Here is a 21,664-nt window from a genome sequence, read left to right as displayed (position 1 = left end):
CTAATCAGGCTCTTACATTAGTTTCATATTTCATTCCTACTTTCATTTAATGAAAATGATGCCTGTCTTGCCAAGTTAGATCTCCGGGGGAGATGTAACTCTCCCTTCAGAAAGTGATGGGAGTTCCCTCTACCTCACTTTTAGTGGACTGCAGGTATTTGATGCCTTTCTACAACCACAAACAAGACTTAGTTTAAAAAAGGCTGCTGGTAAATGAACACTGGTTGCTTAGAAAGCAAGAGATGAAGAATTAATTTCAGTAACTAAGATTAAAAAAGAAAAAAAAACTTGAGAAATCACCATCAGTTGACATTCACAGAAATCTTTGGGGTTTCCTCTGTACCTAAGAAATGAGACCTCAATGCTTTTTTTCTTTGTTTACATATTTTCACCGTTTTTATTACTTTTTTTTTTTTTTAATAAGAATGAAATGTCATTCCTGGTATGTGACACAGCAGGGTGTTAGGGCACTAGCCATGCAGAGTGCTACTATTGCCAAAACAGTAAGAGCTAGAAAAAAGGTGGGGATAAGAGACAAAAGGGAAATGCGCCTTGTACCGAGGTAGAATACCGCCAGTGGACAAAACTGCCAGAAAGGACACACACCATCAGGGCGCCCAAAGAGAAGAGACTAGAAGGAGGCTCAGCTCTCAGAAGATACTCGAGTGCTCAAGTACTGCTGAGGCATTTCTAATTGCAAGCCTACTTCTATTAATTGCTTACAAACCTTTAGGCTTTTATGATTTACAAGCCATATGGTCGGTGCTTAACAAAAAGAAACCCAGATAAAACCCAACAGCAGGAGACACCTGCCAAAAGTGACAGCAAGTTCCACCTCGAGAGCACCTCTGGAGAGGGTTGTGTGGGAATTTAAACCACGTGCCAAAATGAAAACCTCTGCCACTTGCCAAAGCGCCCCCAGTGCATAAGTGCCCTCTCTCAGCCACTTTCCTGAAATCCCTCTTCAGGACACATTTGGAAATTATTTAAAAAAGATGAAGTATCCCATATCTGTTACCAATTAGAAGAACACATGAATATTATTTTCTAATTTGTGACTCCAATGTGCCTCTTAAAAGCAAAGTAACTGAAATAATTACATTGACTCCTGAATATTTCTATTATGCTCCTGGAAAAAAAACACAATGTGGGTATGTCCTCTTCTGCCTGATGTGCCCCAGGGCTGAATGTATCAATAAGAACATCAAAGCCCCGAATGTGAACTGCCAAAAAATTGTAATTTCTGTGAAGTGCATACGCTGGTTTGTGGCAGCTGCAGCCCAAGGGCTGCCAAACAGATTAGTTTGCTTCTAATGGTCTACCATGGATTTGCAACAAGGAGGTGGGAAGGAGGAACAGCCGAAGGAGGATAAAAGTTGAACAGCAAACACGCGGCTCTCTGCTCTGATCAAGTTGTCCACAGCACAAGTGACCAATTTTCAGCCGGCTATTGATGTACAAGCTCTCGCCCAGGATTTCTAATAGTAGTGATGTAGGTTTCTTTTTTAAAACCCTGACACAGTGCGACTTGAGTGACTAACTCCTGAAAATTGGTAATTTCCTGGTGGTTAGCAGGAGAAGGTCTGCCAATGAGAAAGCAGAACCTGCTAATAAATTTATAGTGCGTTATATGCCAATTAGACCCCTTCAGCCATTCAAGAGGCAGTGCCACCAATCAGGTTATCATCCCACAAATGTACTCTTTAGAGCTGATCTCATCACAAATCAATCCTGCATTTAGTGTGCAAGTCTCATTAGTATTACCGAGGAATGCACTTGTGAAACAATGCAAGCAGGTATTTTTCTTCTCCCCTCTACGTGCCCTTCCGCACAGCTATTTACTTCTTGCACACAGTCACGTCCGAACTTCAAATGGTAAATAATCATTCTGAATACCACATTAATTCTGCATCGAACCAGATTTATTACACGCGTCATACTTGGGAGTTTCACCGTCATTCACAAGCCATCCGTGAATCTGTTGGTTAAATTACATCCTTGTATCTGACCATGCACCATGCAATATTCTATCAATACAGCGACTCACAGCAGATCCCCACCCTATGACATCCACAAGTGTGAAGATACCCGATGCTGTTTACTTGGGAATCACAGTCAGAAAAAGGGAAAATACAGAAGCAGAGAGAAATATAGTCTGTAGTGTTCAGCATACACACTGATCTACCTTAAAATCATGGTCACAGAGTAAACTACATCTTGGTGCTTATAGTCTACACCAGTAATATTGTGTTTTGGATGCTTTGCAAAGCAAACTTGCTTTCATTTTCTGCTGAATAAGGCTAGAAATAGACTTCAGTTTCAGCTTTGAAATCTAAGGCAGCAGAAAGATACCTACTGGTTAGGAACAGGAGGCAATCTGAATCCCTACTAATGCATTTTTCCTTCTCAAGCTAGGTTCAGACCTCAGAGAAGCACACCCCAGAAATCTGACCCAACCCTAGGTGGCCTCTGCACATCCCACTTCAAAATTATGTTGCATTCGTGCCAGCAGTTGATCAGATCTGTTCTGATTGAGCTAAACGCTTTGTGATTTACTGTCAGCTCCCACAGTAAGAGCACCAGTGGCAGTCAAAAGTAGTGACTGTAGTTGGTTTGAGCGCTAGGGCAACATCCTTGTGGGGGCCCAGGAAAAGGTACCAGGCTTGTGCCAAGAAAAAACAGCATGGACTCTCTTCCACGATCCTTCATCCTCTTCCTCCTGCACTAGGATCCCTGAGAGCACCAGGCCATGGTTGCATGCGCTGGAAACTTACCTGGCCACCGTGTTGTGCCCACTTGGCAGAGGTAACCACCACTCCTAGTGCTAAGAAAAGAAAACACTTCCACACAAGAGCTACCAAAGCAATCTTCAGAGCACCTCATTTTCCTGCTCCCTCTGATGTATGGCCAGGTAAGCCCATTTTTAGTCACTGTAGGACCGAATTTTGTTTGGCAAACTACGACCCCCTGCCCCTACTCATTTCAAAGGTTGCAGACTCTCAACAAAAAAACACCTCAAGAACAGCATTGCAAGATGCCCCAGCCTTGGGCTGTCACCTGCATCTTATTTCTACTTAACCTCTTAAATAACACTGGAATTCACTCTGTCCCCTGATGGGCACCATAATGAGAACCACCTGCCAATCACGGCTCCATTAGCCTGGACAGACTCTCACTTCCTGAAACAATTTATTGGATTCCCAGGAGCAAATGGGCCCTCTTCCTTTTGAGCGGGGTTTTTTGGGGAGCTATTCAGCGGGAGCGGGTCTACCCCCTGCTCCCGCTGAGCGGCCATTGTCTCCCCCGTTCCCTCATGCACACAGTTTCCTGAGCCGACCCACCTCTTCTGTCCCAAGTGTTTGCCAAAAACTTTTCTTGGCTGCTCAGTTCACCGGCGCGATACAAAACCCACCAGCTGTTTGCAGCCACTGGGTCGGGCTGGGATGTGCGCCCTGCTGTTAACCCCTTCTGCCATCAGCTCCTCCACCGCGGGTCTGCGAGGTTCTCCCTCGCTGGTACCCTGCAAAGAAGTTTCTGCTCTTATTTAGCGACAAAATGTCACTTTGTGGGCCCTTCCTCCCTCTTGGTTACACTCAAATTGCAGCGCCGAGAAAATCTTACTAATAGAAGATAAAACCGCTTTATTTGAAACATTATCTTTAAAGGAGTGTTTTCATTTCCCTGAATGCGCGCAGTCCTTACGAGGTTCATTTGCAGTGTGTATGTCTGTTTTGATGAGATAATAAAATGTATTTTATTTAAAAATACTTCAATTTTCCCCCAAAGGAGTTTAAATGGTCAGTTAATCTTTCTGCTTCAGAACAACCCACTGAGTAAATAAAAGGGGGCTCGAGATTATATAAACCAACATTTTTTTTCATTCTAACGCTGGTCTTGGAGACTGGAATACGCTGTGCAACTGTACCTGAGCATTAGCTGTATGCCCTTTTGGTACACATCAGTTTAACTTTTAGCCTGGAAAGAAAAAAAAATGGAAACAAGATGATAGTTATCTCTAGCCTTCTGTGATTCTCAAGTCAATAGTAAATGGACGGGGGGGGGACTCGTTAGAGCCATAGTGATCCAATCAGGATGAAATTATGCAGTCATGTAAGAAATAATATCTATTAGGCTAATTTAATCAACGAATACTTTACAGATGAATTAGAATGCAGAATCCAATTATTTCAAACATTTGGACTGTCAGCCGCTGTGTTTTTTAAGCAGTGGAAGGGGAGAAAGGAAAGGTTTTAAGGAACCTTTTAAGATGACAGTGGCTGGGGTGTATTTATAACAGGAGAGCTTATAGCAGCAGCAAACTGACAACTACAATCAGCACCTTACGCCGCTCAGACAGCTCTTGCCCAGGCGGCTCTAATCTAACCACTCCATGGCTTCTGTGGCATGTTGCTCTGGGATATTGGTATAGACAGCTTGATTTGCTGTTTCAGTGGCTGATAATTACTGTCTCAAGTCTTTATACTTGCCAGCCGCCCTTTTAAAAGAAGGCTTATACTCTAATTACAATAGGTCTTTTTTGTTTTGAAGATAAGAAGTGCCCCTGGATAGGTGAAAAATACCCCCACACTGCAGACTCCATTGGTTGCGCGGAGTATTTATTCCCTTTGGAAAGGAAGAGCTTAGTTTACAATGCCAAGTGAAGGGAAATGGTATACACGTAATTACTACTAGAAGGGGAAATTAGCTTAGAATCCAACTTGAATCAAATATGACAGGACAGCAGAGCTGAGGGCGGCGAGTACGCACAGCGCACATCCTTGGTTCAGTGTTACAGAACATCGACTAGCCCATGCTTTGCCAAGTCACAAGAAGATCCTGATACTGACTAGAAGACCATCATTCCTCCACCAACGAGGCTTTTGGACAGCGTGCTTTGCCCTAGAATAAAGGCACAAGAAATCCCACATCCACAGCCTCTCTGTGATTTGGGAGAATTTTCTCCCAAACCCACTGGAACTGGCATTTAGCAGAGCATTATTGCAGATGCCCTCGGCCTGAGCTAAGGACAAGTGTCTGTGATAAGCCTCTCCATTGCCTTCCATCACTTTAAGTCACCTAGCACGTCTCAGGAAGTGGTGGAACATCTTGTATACATGTCCCATCCCACAGGGCCTGCCCGCTGCATTTGTTATCAGAACAGCTATTTCAAGAATTGAGGATAGCCAACGAGCGTATTTTGCTCAAGTCTACACAATAAAAATGATTTTTTTCCTCTCATCATCAGTAGACAAGCTTCTCCTGATAGCTGTTACCAGTGTGTACAGCAGAAGAAAATGATCCAGTCCCATACTACCTCCTGGAAAAACAGTGGTAAGAAGCAGCCAGGTTTCAATACTCTGCCACAGACAGCTGAACGAGCTTGGTATTGCAGGTCAAGCTAAGGAGAATTCATGCTCTGCTGTTTGCTTATGTATTTCTTTGAATACTTGAGCAATATCATGAAAACACACGGAAAACACCTTGCCTGTTGCAGCATGTAGATGCCCCATTGCTCTGTAATGTCTGCGCTGCAATTCCCAATATACCTGCGATCCAAACATTTTTCTGCCCTGTCATCTGGAGCGGTTAATGGACTCTCTCATTGACTGGCTCTTGCTTATTTAAACATTTAATGCTCTTCTGATGCCCAAATTATGGCTGTTTCGTGTGATGAATTAGCACAGAATATAGGAGTGACAATTTTCTGCAATCTGTGGAATATCAAATTTTGATTACTCCAGGAAGAAAAAGTAAAGTTATAAGTAAACTGTTTTGATTGATAAGGAGCAGAGGAATACTTAATGTAGTGGTTCATTGGAAGCCTTGATGAATGCCTGGCAGGACCATGATGAGTCTCCACAGAAGACACGCAATAGCTCTGGGAAGATTTAAGATATTTATTGCTCAAATAAAACAAAACCAAGTGAGATGAGTAGGTGAAGTAGCATGGGGTGATTGCAATCTGCTGATCAAGACCAAATATAATTCCAATTTTTGCAGAGCAAAAACAAACTCATTTTGCAGCTTGCCTATAGAACAGTGAAGGTTATTTTAGGAATTTCAGGTGCTGCCTCTCTTCAACAAGGATCAGATTCAGGCCTTCATAGCAAATTATCTTTAGTTAACTCTAGCAGTTGTTCTACTGTCAGGCTGTAAATTATTTAGCAGTACGTTTTAAAGATAAAGATGTAAGACACTTGCAAGTATTTTTTAATATGCCCATTTTGAAACAATTTATCAGCCAATTTCTTCAATTTGTCAAAATTGACAAACTGAGTACTTCTTATTCAATTCTTCCATTGAGGGTCTATTGTACCAAATCATTTCATTGTTATACTTCTGGTTTTGGTGAGACACTGTAATTGATGGCATTTATCAGCTCAGTCAGAAAAAAAAAAAAAAGAGTCTTATTCTGTAATATGCTGCTGGCTCTCCCTCCAGCAAGCAGAGAATTTGTGATTTGTGCTCGCAGACAGCCAGTGATAACTGCAGCACCAACATCCTCCTGGGCCTCGCTCCTTCCAGTGGCATCATTTCCAGCTACGAGACTATGGACTTCGAGCTGAGAAAGGATTTCCAAAAGACCGTTCGTAGCTACCTACTGAAGTTTGTGCACACTGATGTCTAGCAGAGGCACTAACTTTTGTGCCAAGGAAAGGTGCAGAGCCTCTGTGAAGAGACAAGGCTGCTTTCTTATCAATTACACATCTCTCCTATGCGGGGCTTCGATGGCAATAACATGTCAACAATTCTCCTTGTGTTCTCGTGATGGTAAAAGCAGACGTGACCCCTTCCCTCTGAAACAGTTGCTGAACTGCATCTCTGTGAAAATCCCCGGAGCTCGCTCTGACTGTGCACAAGGAAGGGACTTTGTATTGAAAGCACCTTCCCAAAACAGTTCAGACCAAGAGAATCTTCTGAGATACAATGAAGAAGAAAGCCACCAGTGCAGAGTATGATGCATTAGAAGGGAGGGCTGCATCAGAGCAGCACCTTCTCCTCCTTCAGAAAGGGAAGCTCACGAGCCCACAGTGAGGTTTCGCTATTAGAGAAAAAAAAAAAAAAAAAAAGCACAGCTACAGTTGCGTGGGGAAGAGAACTTATTCTTTATTTTCAGTTTACTCTTGCTGGGTGGGGCTGATGGATGTTTTGGACGGAGAAATCTGAAAGTAGGCTTTGTGACCCAAGACGATTACAACAGTTGTCTTGAGTTTGTCTATTCTGAAAAGAAGTGGGGGAGACTCTAACCACCAGCAATCTACCTCAGACAGAGGCTCTGATTAGAAACGACAGCTCTGCAACAAGTTCCAAACCTAACTGCAGCAGAACTCCCTCGCTGTCATATGTTGTTGAAAAAGCTGCCTAAGAGCTACAGCTATCCTATTTTCAACTCTTCCAGCCTACCCACTCCAAGAACCTGTGCAATTATGTACGGTGGGACAAGAACAGCAGGGACTTTGCTGGTACTCTTGGAAGGATGAAGAAGAGCCTGCTAACAAAATGAAGAAAGTTTAAAACTATTTGCAGGCTGAGTTTTGGAGAATGCTTTGATATTTGGGATGCAGAGCAGAACCCAACGGCAGGGTCTGATATTACTGAATATTAAGACAATATGTGAGAGTGAAGACTAGCGCTCAGTTGTCTTCCCCCCCAAAATGTGTGAAGTGCTCATAGCTATTAGGCTGGCTCATCACACATCCCAGACCACATGCTTTCTGCTGATAACGTTCAGGATGAGATTCTTAAGCTGGATGCAATCAAACTATTTTGTGTACTGTAAAAGTTTCTTCCGCCCCCTGAAAACTATTGACTTTTCTGAGATCCAAACAATATGACAGACATAGCTGGTTATTTTATACAACTTTTACAGTGTGTGGGGGAAAAAACAAAACAAAACATTCCTATTATTGATGTGTTCTGGCAATGAGAATGCATGTTCAATTTCTTTTCTCCATTAGGAAATTTTGTATTTTTCCATCTGACCAAAGCCATTCAGCTCCCAGGAACAGTCAGAAGGACGCCTTTCAAGTTTCTGAGCATTTTTTATTTTGAAGCTCATGGATTAGGTCACAAAGGATAGAAAACCTGAGAAATCCCAGGTCTGCCCGGCAGTCTCCATTCTGGAGCACACGTGCAGCAGGCACCTGCACTGACACAGCGATGAAAACCAGCCTAAGAGCACAGTGAGCGCGATCTGCAGGACGAGGACGATCTGCAGGACGAGAACAATCTGCAGGACGAGGAGCTGTGCCCTAAGTCGCACCGCAGTGGTGATCTGATCGCGCTCCTGCCTGAAGCAGAGACCTCTGCCTCTCCGAGCCCCGCATGGTGAGCTAAGTGCCAGCAGTCGCAGCAATCACGCTGTTTGCTTGCGGTACACCTTTTGGGAATTGCTTTCACTTCTGAGGAATACACTAATGTGTTAGCTACCTCTAATCCTGCCTGGATGCTTAGAAAATGCTATCGCTCCCTTAGAGATCAAGTGGGCAGCAGCCCCTTAACAGGAACTGGTCTATGAGCTACCACCACATGTCTAATTAATGACCCTGCCGGTCGCAGCTGGAAGAGCTGAGCTGGGGGTGATTAATTAAATTAGCTGGCAGAGGAAATTACAGTGGAAAAGCCAAAGTTTGATTGCTCCATAATTAACCGCAGTGCAAATAATATCTGCATCTATAACTTCCAGCGATGAGATCAGAAGCCAATTGAATTTGGCACTGATTGAAGCTGTAAATATCCTGTGGTGAAAAATGATAGGTTTGTTCTGAAGGGAAAACTTACTGAAATGGACATCCAGCGGATGCAAAAGGGGAGCAGGGGACATGGGAGGAAAGAGCACTGGAATTAGATTCTTTATTTCAGCTGAGAGCGGATTTCTGTAGTCTTCTGGAGTGGTGGAGGACTCAACATGAAACAGAAAGGAATGCTGAAAAAGTCTGCTAGAGCTGCTGTATGCTTTATCTCTTATAAGGGATTCAGTGAATCTAGAAAGTAAAGCCCTTCTAGATCATTCATCCCCTTGCCTTGTTGCCCATCATGTGCTTACTGCTGATGGGATTTATTGCTTTTCTCTGGGAGATAACTGCACAGCTCAAGAAAGCTGGTGGAACAATTTTCCTCATAACCAGCCTCAACACTTCTCAAGTTTCATCTGCTGTTCCTTGGAGCACATGCTTGAACTACAAGAACCCATTTTCCACATCCAAATGTTCACGAACTCCTTCATCCCTTCACAATTATCATCAGTTTAGTAGCCCCTTAAGCGTCTCCTCTCGAAGATACTAAAGAGTTGCAATCCTTCTTATAGCCCTTTTCTGGACTTCCCTTTCATTTTGGAAGGTTTCGGCCACAACATGCACTGATCTCGACCCCATATATCAAGCTGATGTGATTCTTATCCCACTTCCACTGCCGACGTAGCTCTGGCTTAGAGGCAGCTCACCTGTCTCACTGACGCCTGAGATGCACAAACCCGATCAATGAGCCAAGTTTTATTTACAAGCATTGCGAACGATTACCAAACGTACTTTTGGACAGAAATTGCATATTTCAGAAAATATTTTCTTTTTTGTGTGTGGTTGTTTAAGCAGTGGAACTGTCACTTCCAATGAGACATGATTGCTGGGTTTGGGCCAGGCTGCATAATTCAAACTACTATTTTCTGCGGAAAAATTAGGCTCTGTCTACACCAGCAAATAAACAGGTGCAACAGGAACAAGATGGGTAGACTGAAGCAGCTGTTGCCAAGAAACTTATATATAAACGATCCAGGGGGGTTACCTTTACTTGATCTAGCTTGGTCCTTTGAATTAAACGTTCCTGATGACAGAAGAGGTTCACAGCACCATGAGCTAGATACTCATGTTCAAAGTAGGGTCTGGAGCACGCTAAGTGCACAGGTAGCTTCCAATTTGGTTTCTCCAAAGGGTATCTAGTCAGCACACCAAGACCATCCCATGAACCAAACCAACACCTGGGAAGAGGGAGCATGTGGACGACTTGCTTTAAAACCCTGATACTACCAGAACACTGACGCAGATATTGGCACCTACTTTGCGATGCAACCTTCCTCACCAAGTCTGCTCCCTTGCAGTGGTATAAAGGCACCACTACAAAACATGTTGCGACTCCTCTATTTGCATGAAAACAAAAGAAATAAAAGTGTAATATTGATTGTAAATGCAGAAATCCTGCTCTGCTCTGTCATTTTTTGACTGATCTGAGAGAGCACAGAACAATCATAAAAAGTCTGAGAAGACCTCTCAAAATACATTAATAAATAGCACATTCATTGATTGCTGTCAAAGAAAATAGGCACATTCAAATTTACAAGCTACCCTGCCCACATACACGCTCATAAGCTGTCCATTAAATACTGCTTGACAAATTGGTCTCATGATTAACTTGAGACTCAACCAGTTTCCCTGCACAGGAGCCAGGCACTGCATCCAATTCCCCTCCTCACTCCTAAATTCACCTTAGGCTTTGGCGGATTTTTGACCTAGCAGTCCTGCTTTTGGTAGGCAAGTGAGAGCTCTGGTGCTTTATTTATGTTTCTGGTGCTACAAGAAGCTCTGTTGCTTTAGATATTGACTCAAATCTGAGGAATAAGGTTGTTTTCTTTTCCACTTCACTATTTCTTCGGCTGTGAATGCTATTCTTTTGCTTTATTTTGAAAGCCTTCTCCATAGACTGGGTTGATTCTTTATGTCCCACTATGACAGTGAAATGGAAGAATATTTTCCTTGCACTACTGAAATATCCTTTCTGAAGCTTACCCAGTGACATCATATTCTCCTCTCTTATTCCACATTTTAACATATTTTGGTATTGAATGAGCTGTCTAGCTCCACAAAAATGCAAATGTGAAAAGGAATGCAAGTTAAAACATTAAGTATGGACACCAGGCAATTGTAAGGCATATCTTCATTTCTTGAGCTCCAAAACTTCATTAGAAGAGTCACTTCCTAGACACACCCCTCTCTCATTTAATTCTGAGTTTCCTTTTCTCATTCTGTTCATCCCTAGGTCTAGTACGCTTCCGAGGGAACACTTCTACAGAAACACAACCCATGGGAGATGAACTGTTTTTTAGGCTATTTCATGTGATGTAAATTTAAATCACGTTACTCTGTGTTTCATTTAAATAATAGAAATGCCTGTGGCAGATGTATTTTTAGAGGGTGATGTTTGAAAGGCAGAGAAGTTGGTCACTCAGCTGTCACAGCTAATCAGCAGGAGCTGGGTGTCCAACTTTCCTTTGACATGCCTTCCCTCCGAACATCCCAAGACCCCTTGTGAAATCGTGTTATGTCCACACGAAGAAAATACAAATTCTGGGGGACTTATTTGTAACAGAACTGTACTCAATCACACAAAACAGATACCTTGCATTTAAAAGGGACCTTACACAGCTGAGTTTATCTTGCCTCCAAATATGTTTCACTGAGTCATCAGAAAACCTGTGTGCCAGCTACGTGCTGCTCTAAGGGTCCTGGTGCTGATCTCTCTGGGATGACACAGGCAGGTGCTTTACTAAGGTTTCAAAAGGACGTGAATTAAAGAAAATTCCGCAACATAATTAAGAAATGCTCCCCCTTGCTTGGTTCCCCTTCCCCATTTTTAAATTCTCCATTGGCTTTAATTAACTTGCCCTAGAGCAATAAACCTAGCAATGAGGTTGGCGAACTCTTAAAAGTAGAAAGCAAGTTGTCTCTACACAGATCCTACCCCATTCACATTTAGAACTACAGGCTGATCTTTCCTTTTTTAAACAAACAAACAAACACGGTTCTTTAATGTGTAAGCTAAGCGATATTTTACAGTTGAACTTCATGGAGAAAAATCTACATCCTGCCTGCAAAATTCTAGTGCCAATGGATTTCTATTTAAATAAGAAAGTGAACATAGAAAGATCCAGCCACATTCTAATCCAGCATAGGACTTGCAATATACCACAGAAGGACATGGTTGTCACTTCCAGAAGTGACTGATAAGCTGAATGATTTTACTGTGTCTAAAAGGGCCCCAGTCTTTAGCTAGAGCATGGGCAGCTCTTAAGACCACCACGGCTCATTGGCATGTTGCACATGGTCTGTGTGTCTCCACAACCAGGAAACGGGTCATTTATTACAGATTTCAGCGCAGATCACAGGCCAGCCCTAGCTAAGGCCATGGCTCTCCACCCTTCTCATCTCACTAACTACTTGACTTGAACAGTAAGGAAAAGCTGCATGCAGCAAACCTGTGACGAAGTTATCCCATGCACAGGCAGAGGTCTGGCATTTCCCAGAGATTGTGGTTTATCTGCCTATACGTGGATCACTTGCAGAGTGCATGCAGCATGTGCACACCAGCAAATCCCTGTCTTTCTGTCTTTTTTTTTCTTCCCCTTAATGCAACAGGACAATCCAAGCAATATCAAGTATCTGTTTGTGACTGGGCTGAGCTGCTGGAGTTGCACAAGGTGGCCAAAGCAGATCTGGCTCAGAGAGGAGCACGTGCATGCCATTAGCAAAGGATTAGAGTTGCAAATATTTGCTTCTTGAGTCAAGAAAGAAAAATTCAACTTCTGGGTAATAGCTCAGACTGAAGGCTGAAGGTATCCTTCAGTTTTAGTACACAGTGACACAGTCCTATCCCTTCCACTTGTGGAAGACTCCTACAAGTGTTAATTAAGGCTGTGATTTAATTGTGCGTACACCACAGGCTTCCAAGTTTGGCTGGCATTGCAGTCAAGTGAAAATACAACAAAACTGCCACTTAGAAATTCTGACCTAGATGAAACCAGAAAAATTTAAATCTTTTTGGGAAAAAGAAAAGTTAGCTGGGAGATTTCTAGGCCATGACATAATCATCTGTTCAGCACGAAGACTTTTTGAAGCATATCCCATCCGTACCTTTTGAGGGTTACCAATTATTAGAGATGGCTTCTGCTCACTACTGTACGTCTGCAGACTTGCACAAAAATGCTTCAGCTACAGGACTTTGCACTGTCTGCACAATCTAGTTAATAGGCACAGTGAGACATTTCATTTCACTGTAATCCCGATTCTCTAAAGGCTCCAGTTTGTCACCTGTGTTCACCTTAACACATTTTAGCCTGGTATTTAATTACTTCAAAGCAAGAGCAATGGTGGTCTCATTCCTTGTGGTCACTCCTCTCTTTCAGGGGTTCACTGCTGCTCCCCCTCCAGCACCCGCATGTCTAAAATCCTGCAGTAAGCGCATTGCCTCTGTCAAATGGATATTTTAGAACCGTGGGGAAACTGCATTTGGGCTGATGTGTATATCAAGTTTCAGTCCAGTCAAAAGCCAGCACCATCTTTTCACTGCTGCCCTTTTCATTTAGTTATCTTACTGAAGTCTTATCTCCCCAGTCCCTTGCCATAGGCTACCAGCTTCCTGCAGAGCCAGAAACAAAGCTTAGTCTTAAACAAAGGAAAAAAAAGGAAAAAAATCACAAAAGAGAGAAAGTTGGTCACAGTTACTGTTATGGAGCCCTGCAGGTTCTGTAGCCACGACCAAAGCAAAGGCATGCTGCTGCTTCTGTACCTAGTGTCACCGGCCAGCGCAGCCACCAGTATCACGGCAAGGCACTGCCTTTTGTCAAGTACTGCTCAGCATCACCACTGCTGGTTTTTGGTGTGCTCGTTTCTGTGCTGTACCATGAGCTCAAACAAAGCTATCTGCTGTCCAAACAACCTACGGACGCAGAAATAGCCAAAACCGATGCAGATGGCTGAATTAACGTAACTTCCAGCCATCGGTAGTGACCACTGCTGAAAGCTTTAAGATTTTGCCCATGCAACAACACACGCACACTCCTTGTAATACCTATCTGAGTACTTTACCAGGATAAAGGTAATGTGAGGATCACCTTGTCACACACTCAGCCCAGCCAGTGACAACCTGCCCTGTGTATTTAACCACAATTGGTTCATATGTACAGGTTTCTTTTAATAGTAGAAAACTGTTGTGTACAAACATTAAAAAAAGCTTCAACAGTACAAACCAGAGTAAACTGGCTTTAGAGTAACTGCTCTTATACTAGGTATAGCAACCAATTTCGGCTATATGTCTAGTTAAACAACATCATGTTTGGTAAGACCTGAGAGAGACAGAGCCAGGACCTGAAGGCAGGAGAAATGAAAAGAACAGATTAAGCACCAAGTACACAGAAAAGTTTCAAATAAAATGTTTTACATAAAATCTCTAACTAAACACATATTTTGTAATATACTGGGTATTTTCTTTGCCAGCTAAGCAGCTCTGTTGAGTTCCTGATACAGAGATCTGTGTGCTCTGCAGCAGTAAGTGCTCAACTCACAGTACTTTCTTAAGCTGAACGCATCTCAGATTTTGATCTGACCCTGTGGACCTCATAATAGCTGATGTTTGGTATTTGGGATTTTTTTTTCCTCAATTGCTTTCATTTATTTATTTATTTATTCATTTTTATTATTACGAGATTCAGCCCCTGAAATGTCTGAATGCTGATAACAACAGCAGTGTTAAATGATTTTCCTTTCGGATATAATTGGTTAGATAGCTATTATTAAAGATAGTGAGGGCAAAGATCTGTTTGGTAAGGCTGCCCAATGCTTTAAAGAGTAAATTTAATTTTTCAATTGCTTTTGCATTGACGTACTTAGGACAAAACTCTCTGTATTTATTCCTCGGGTATTGCAGAGCAGCAACTATGTGCATGCACACGTACGCTGAGCAGTGTAATTTCAGAACAGATGATAAAAAATGCATTCAGGTAAGGATAGCTGATGTAAATGTACTCTTCTGCATATGTTCTGTTGTGAAGTTCAATAACTTCTGTGCTTTTGAGCAAGGAATACAGAAACATTTGTTGTTATCACAGTAAATGCTAGCCCCTGAAATACAGGACCCCATGAGCTTAATGTAGCTTCTGTTAGTGGTGGGATTTTTTGGGGGTGGTGGTGAGGGAGGTTGGTTGTTTTTTTTAAACTCATTTACACTGCACTTCATCTGATCTATGAGACAACTGAACTCATGCTTGTGTGGCTATAGGGGAAAAGGACAGGAGCATGCACTTCTTGGTGGAGGGAGGGAAGAGGGGGATGGCCTTCAGCACGTAACTCACGCTACCCGAACTTCTTCCTCAGTAAAAGGCACCAGTTGCTACCCTGGGCTTCCAGATCCCTTCAAGACCCTAGCTGAACACAAACTCACCTGGTCTTTGTACTCTGCAGAAGTGTGAACTACGATCTTGGTCTGGGTTCTGGACTAACATACAGCATTTCCTTATGGGCCTGTCCCTTTGTAAGTTTGCAACGATTTGTGGCTGCAGTTAGATATAAAAGGGGGCTATAACCACCAAAGGATTGGAAATATCACTTCCATATGGTTCCTTTGTCCATCTTTATTATGGCTGAATTTTCTGTGGCCATTGAACCTCTACGTTTCTCCTTTCCAAGCGCTTTGAAAGGTATCAGAGAATGTTCTGGTGAAAGACTAATCCACATGAGGAGGATCCGACATATTTAAAATGGTGTTGGCCTTTGGCTGTTAGTTTGATGTCAGCCGTATTTCCCCACTGTTTTTTAATACCGTATATCGAATTTTGGTCACTCGAAATTCACCTTGTCATTCCAATTAGCCCTTCCATTTCTCTGTTGTAGGAACACAGTTAAACATTGTGCCATGAAGTTTCTAATATTACACAGCGATGGTTACCTGTCTGCTGGTAAGTTCTGGGTTGACCTCTTCAAGTACCTGATAGCCGAGCAGATACAACCCCATACTTCGGTCTTTAGAATCACAGAATATCCCGAGTTGGAAGGGACCCACAGGGATCATCGAGTCCAACTCTGAGTCTTCAAATCTGAGAAACCCTCTAGCTCTGTCAGGTGTTTTGGAGAGAACTGATTCAAAAACAGATATAATCAATCCATATTTAAACTGAAAATTATTTCTGCAGCTAAGATCCTAACAGTTTTGAGACCTTTAAAACACGCTCTCAGCTAACAGTCTGCTTCTGTTCTGGTAAGAGCAAAATGATGTTTTCTGACAGCTGTTTACGACTTACAAATACAGTTTTTCCAATATATCCACCTATTCTCTTACCCACCACTGATCATAAAATGGAAAGAAATCCTCCTAACTTCAGTCCTGAACTCAAATCCTAAGCTTTCGTGAAGTACAAAGCTAATCAACTTATTTCTTAGGGAATTTCAGCTCAACGTGGTGCTTTTCAGTGTGGCAGCCAAACAGATTAAACAAAGAGCACAACATAAAAGTAGAACCAAAAAATTGCCAAGAATCTCAGCAGAATAAAGGTATTCAGGGTTGATCGAACCTCCAAGGTAAAACATTTCAGTCTCTATCACCTGTCCTCCTGCAGGAATTTCTAGAGGCAGGGTGTCCTTCTCCAACAGAAAGCTCTGATTTGTAAGCTTAATACATTCACACCTGACGGTCTTTACATCTTCTGGGTATATTCAGAGTGGATTTCCATTTTTTTTGTCAACACTGGAAATTACCTTCAAAAACAAATGGTGAGTTTTCCACAATTCCTTGGAATGACATTATGGGAAAAAAACATTGAAAGTCACAGGTATTGTAAGAAAAATGACAAAGCTGCTAAAATAATATGGACTGATGCTTCTCCTTTCCTCTACTGCATGAAAGAAAAGCTACTTGTTTTCTCTTTGAAGGCCCTCCCCTTCTTTTTTTAAATTTTTGGTTCAGTATTCAAAGCTTGACTGCTGCCTTTGGCCCACTGTTTTGATCTTCGACTAAACTGACCCCACTCCTACAATTTTCTAGCAAACAAATTCACGGTCTCTCCCCAGAAGTGCTCCTTCGCCTGTGAGAAACAGCTCCCAGTAAATCCTGAAATTCTCCAGTGATGAGATATCCACAAAGAAACACTGGTTTGATTTAGGGGATGATGAGATGACTGCCCGAGCAATAAAAATAAGAGTCTCTTTGCACACCCCCATTTATCGAACCATTTTACTCCTGCACAGCAAGTTGGGGCAGGGACTCTCTTGGCACATAGCCTTTTGTCAGTGGGGTTAGTCATGAACTGTGACCAAGGTTCCCCAACGTTTTGTCAATGCAAACATATCTACTATTGTGCTAACCATACAACTTGGGACAGTCTAAATTATTGGGAACTGTGGCAAATGCAATTCTACAGTATTTAGCACTTGAGCTGAGGGCATCACTGCAGCCTCCTGATCTGCCTTTAATAAGGAGGCATATTTCATCAATCCATCGCTGCCTGAAACCACGGCTAATTCTTTGGTTTCAGAACAAAATATTTTTGATGCTGGCTGGGCTAAATCTTTACCATTTGTGAAACCACATTTTCATTTTGGAAGCTACCGCCTCTTCGTCAATACAACATTAAAACGACTGGGTCTCAACAGTTTATTTTCATTCAGGTCTTCATTTTTTATATTGTCAAAAGACTCGTAAAATCTGGGCTTGAGGAAGGATCTTAGTATCTTAGCTAGCAGGTTTCAAAACAAGGCTGTAACATATTGCTTTCCCCTGTCCTCTTCAGAGAGATTTTTAAAAGGAAAAACAATAAATGGGGGTAAGGGTAATCTAACATGTGAGACACTTCAGAGAAAATGAGAAAAAGACAAAAAGCAACGAGAATTTCTTTGGCTCTTTTCTCCAGAAACTCCAGATAACAGCAGTAATCCTTTGGGCAGACCATCCAGAAGGTAGCTGGTAAGCAGAACGCAAAGGACATACCATAAAAGCAGCGTAACTGGAAATCTCCGCTGCATACACGCCATGCAGGTCTGTAACACACTATGTCACAGATATGTCGCTATATCCACAAAGCATGCATATAATCCACGTGAGGTGTGAACACAGAAGGCAGTGAGTGTGCCAGCTCCGAATACACCAAATATTCAGATAATGCATTAACAGCAGTACTTACGCTATTCAGATTGTGGCTCTTACACCTCTGCTTTTTAATGAATGCTCTAATGCACTAGAGTGAGACAGAAATATTTCTTTTGTAGGTTTCTCTTTCACTGACAATGATGAGAATGATGATTGTAATAATAATTGCAAACTAGGCTTCTGTTTACAAAGTGTTTGAGTTTTTATCAAAGGCAGATTTGCACATAAGAAAAGTGCAATTGAACTAGGGAGCATTTTATCTAAATTGCTCATTAACTTGGACAACTGGGGTTGTTTTTTTTTGTTGTTGTTGTTTTTATTTTTAATCATTCAGGCATCTCCCACGCTGCTATATAGGCACCAGTGTTTTACTGGATCAGATCCTGGATTACAAGGTCTGCCAAGCAGCTACAAGGACAATAAAATACGTCGTACTACTAACCTTCATCTTTTGAGCATTTCATTTTAGCTTCTGAGGCCTCCAAATGGTGAAATACGAACAGCCACCACCCAAGCTGACATTTCATTTGGCTCAGTTAGTTATTGTTATTATATGCATTTCCTGGAAGCTACTGGTAAGTGACAATTTTTTTTTTTAAATTTAATTTTAAAACAATTACAATTACTCTGATCTGAAAGCATGCAATCCAACATGTCAGAATCAGTTCATTTCTACAGTAATACGGGGAAAGGTTTTAGTTTACTGGCAGTAGTGAATCAGTCTTTTTATTTATGTGTGTGTGTGTTTGAAAATGCAATACTGTTGTACTAATAATTTATACATTTTCCTCATTATCTTTATGAAATATTTACTGTCTAAAATAGAGCTAATATAACTCCAGCTCACCAGGAGATGTGCTATTTAGTGTAGTTCAACCACGAAGAAGACCAGGGGTGAGTTATAACTCTCAGGGTTTGTTGGCGTGTTTTTTTTTTCCCCCTCACCACTCCTTCCCAAAGTCTCCCAGTTAATAGGACTTGCTGAAATATCTTAAGTAAAATCTTAAGTCCCTTAGCAGCTGTTTGGTCGGCAGAAGCACAGCTGTCTAAACTTTATTGGCAGTAAATGTCATTCTTGCACACAAACTGCATGCCTGGAAAACCCAAAGGCACATCTTGGTCCGTTAGTGCTATCACATATGATCACATTCCCTGACGAGATGTGAAAACTGAAATGGAAAACGTCAACAAACTCTGGCCGCGGTGAGGACTGGGGCATGCCCGCTGACAAGCGTGCCACAATGACAGAAATTTACTTTGAGTTGCAATTAGTGGCACTGTCATTTTTGGGCGCTCCTGCCAATTAATTAAGCCTGTCAAATGGAAAAACAGCAGCATTCACATGATAATTTATATAGGGAGAGACTAGCCTAGCAAAGCTGCTTCTGCAGCCAACAAAATTCCCTCCAAGCGCTTAAAAAAAAAAAAAAGGAAAAATATAAAGAAGTAGAAAGGGTGGGGGGTGGGGGGGAAGAAAGTTAAACTGTCCTTGTTATAATTGTTAACTCTGATCGCTCAAGTAGAAGACGGGCTGATTAAAACTCCAAACGAGCCCCTAGCTCGCTTAAATCTCAGAGTCCGGAATGATAGAATCAGAGGAGTTTATTCATACCATTAAGCCCCAGAGAACTTAATTGAAAGAAGAGCATAGCCTGGACCTTGACAAGCGGGAGGTCACAGTAATTGCTGCCGGACATATTTAACATTAAGATAATCAGGCCATTAATTACCCTTTGGATCATTAAATCAGCCAGTTGCAAAATGAAATTTCTGCCTCTATTACTCACTTGAGAGACCACAGGGGTGGCTTTTAATTTATCAGTGAGCTTGAGATACAAAGGACCAGGCTTGGGGAGGAAGGAAAGGGGGAGAAGGGGGGGTGCTTCAGCAGAGGCAGGAATATCAATCCGCCATGCTTGGTGATCGTGGCAAATTAACTAGGTAAGATAACCTCAGCTTCTAAAGGCAGAAGCTGGGGGTATGTAAATAGATGAGGGCAGACAGGGAGATCAGAGCCTGCACACCACTTAGCAGGATAATAAAGGAAATCATCCTTGATTATCAGTGCTAATTTGGACACTGCCGGTAGCTTGTTATGCGTGTTCTGAGTAGCATTTAATTAATTCAATTGCTTGTTAATGAGGGAAGTGACATGTGGGGAGCAGATGCCACCCAACTGCAGATGGGTTCTGGTCAGCCCTTCACAATAAAATCTTTTTTTTTTTTTTTTTAAACACCCTTCCCCCACCCCTAAAATGGGCAAGGTGTCAAGCATGGAAGAGCATTCAAAAGGGACAAAACACTGACCTCATCAGGCCAAGAACCGCTACGAAACCAGACCTGACAGTCGTGGATAGAGAGGTACTAATGCTCCCCCGGGCTGCATCTGTAGCGGTGCGTCCTTATGCCAGAAACTGGAGACCAACAGGACTGTAACAGTAATCTGATGGCCAGAACAAGCGAAAAATCAACGAGAGCTGAAATGGAGTACCTTTGCAAGGCTAAGGACAAGATATGGTGATGTAACGAGGCAGTATCCCTGTGCTTGCCCTTTATCAGAATTCACTCTGAGTACAAATAATGAAGGAATAATTATTTTTATGAAAAAAGGAAGCACGGCTTAATTTTTTTCACAGAAGTCGCTCACCAGCGTAATGGACGTTAGCCTTGAAACGGCAAGCCAGGCTTCAGCATGGAATTGTGAAAGTCTGCTAAATATAGTCGAGCTGCATAATGTTTTTTCTGACACCATTAAATTCAGTTCATTAGTGAGCGAGGGATCAAACTGGATCTTACATCTTAAGGTGAAAGTCAATTCCCGACACTGCCAGCTCCCAACTCACGACTTTTCAGACAGCATTAAGAACCTCTCTGTTTTCTTATGACCTTTGTTAACCAGAATAAACACAGTAACTGCTATGCAAACAAACTACTTGAGCAAAATTGCAAGGACACTGTGGCAGGCACTTGCAGTTACTGGAAAGTTGCATCGTTGATCCAGACCACCTCTTAAAAACAGAAAGCTCCAGAATGGGAGGATTATGTGCATCTTTGATTTTTAATACTCAGAACGTTGTCATCTGAAGTCTTCCCCCCACCCTGTCATCCACAGGAAAGCAAAAAAGGTACATTTTCAAGCATATTTGTTTTTGCTAAATTAGCTGTATCAACCAGAATACAAAAACCAGGCTGTAGAGTTCAACATCTAAATCTCAGCTCAGAAACATGCTATATTCACCATGATGTAAACCACAATATTCAAGCTCCATTTAAAGCCTCAGCAGAGCTTAGAACTATGCCTGACGTAAAGGGCAGCCAACAGCTGAGCTTCTACAAACTGTTCATCCTTCACTTTTGTAATACATTCTTCATAGAGCTGGAAGTTCTTTCTACTTACGCACGTTCTCAAAACGATACTGAAACGGTGGAGCCCTTCAACTTTGCGGTTTGCAGAGAGCTAATGCAAATTTTGAGCATCACTTCAGCAGAAGAACAAAAAGCATGGTTGGGATATGGCTCTGGATAGCAAGCTGCCCTTCCTTGTCCTCTTGGCCAGCAGCTTCCAGCTGGTGGAGGCAGCCTTGCTGCTGGCGTATCGCAGCCCTCCCAACAGGACTGAGACAGAGCCCTTGGGAGCTCAGAGAAAGAGCGAGAGGACCAGGGAGCAAACAACCACCTCCTGGAGTGGGAGAGGGATGGTGACAGCTCGTCTCCTTTGGAAAAGGCCAGCATCACCTTAGGAACCCAACGGTGCCAAGCAAGT

The 21,664-nt window shown here is 42.4% G+C and overlaps 1 protein-coding gene and 1 long non-coding RNA gene across 11 annotated transcripts in view; both read right to left on the bottom strand.

Moving 5' to 3' along the window:
- Positions 1 to 21,664, bottom strand: part of AGAP1 (ArfGAP with GTPase domain, ankyrin repeat and PH domain 1) — a 375,831-nt gene that overhangs the window by 18,363 nt on the left and 335,804 nt on the right. The window lies entirely within an intron of this gene.
- The window catches only part of LOC310901606, a 34,958-nt gene that overhangs the window by 7,818 nt on the left and 5,476 nt on the right, over positions 1 to 21,664 (bottom strand). The window contains exon 2 of the long non-coding RNA XR_014585932.1: positions 1 to 21,664. This exon is cut by the window's left edge and continues 7,818 nt beyond it. This is a non-coding gene — a long non-coding RNA (uncharacterized lncRNA).

The sequence above is a fragment of the Anser anser genome (genome assembly GCF_964211835.1).
Source record: "Anser anser genome assembly, chromosome: 6".
In the NCBI taxonomy this organism is placed as follows: Eukaryota; Metazoa; Chordata; class Aves; order Anseriformes; family Anatidae; genus Anser; species Anser anser.
Note: the sequence above shows the minus strand (reverse complement) of the source record. Positions and strands in the feature narration are given on the sequence as shown.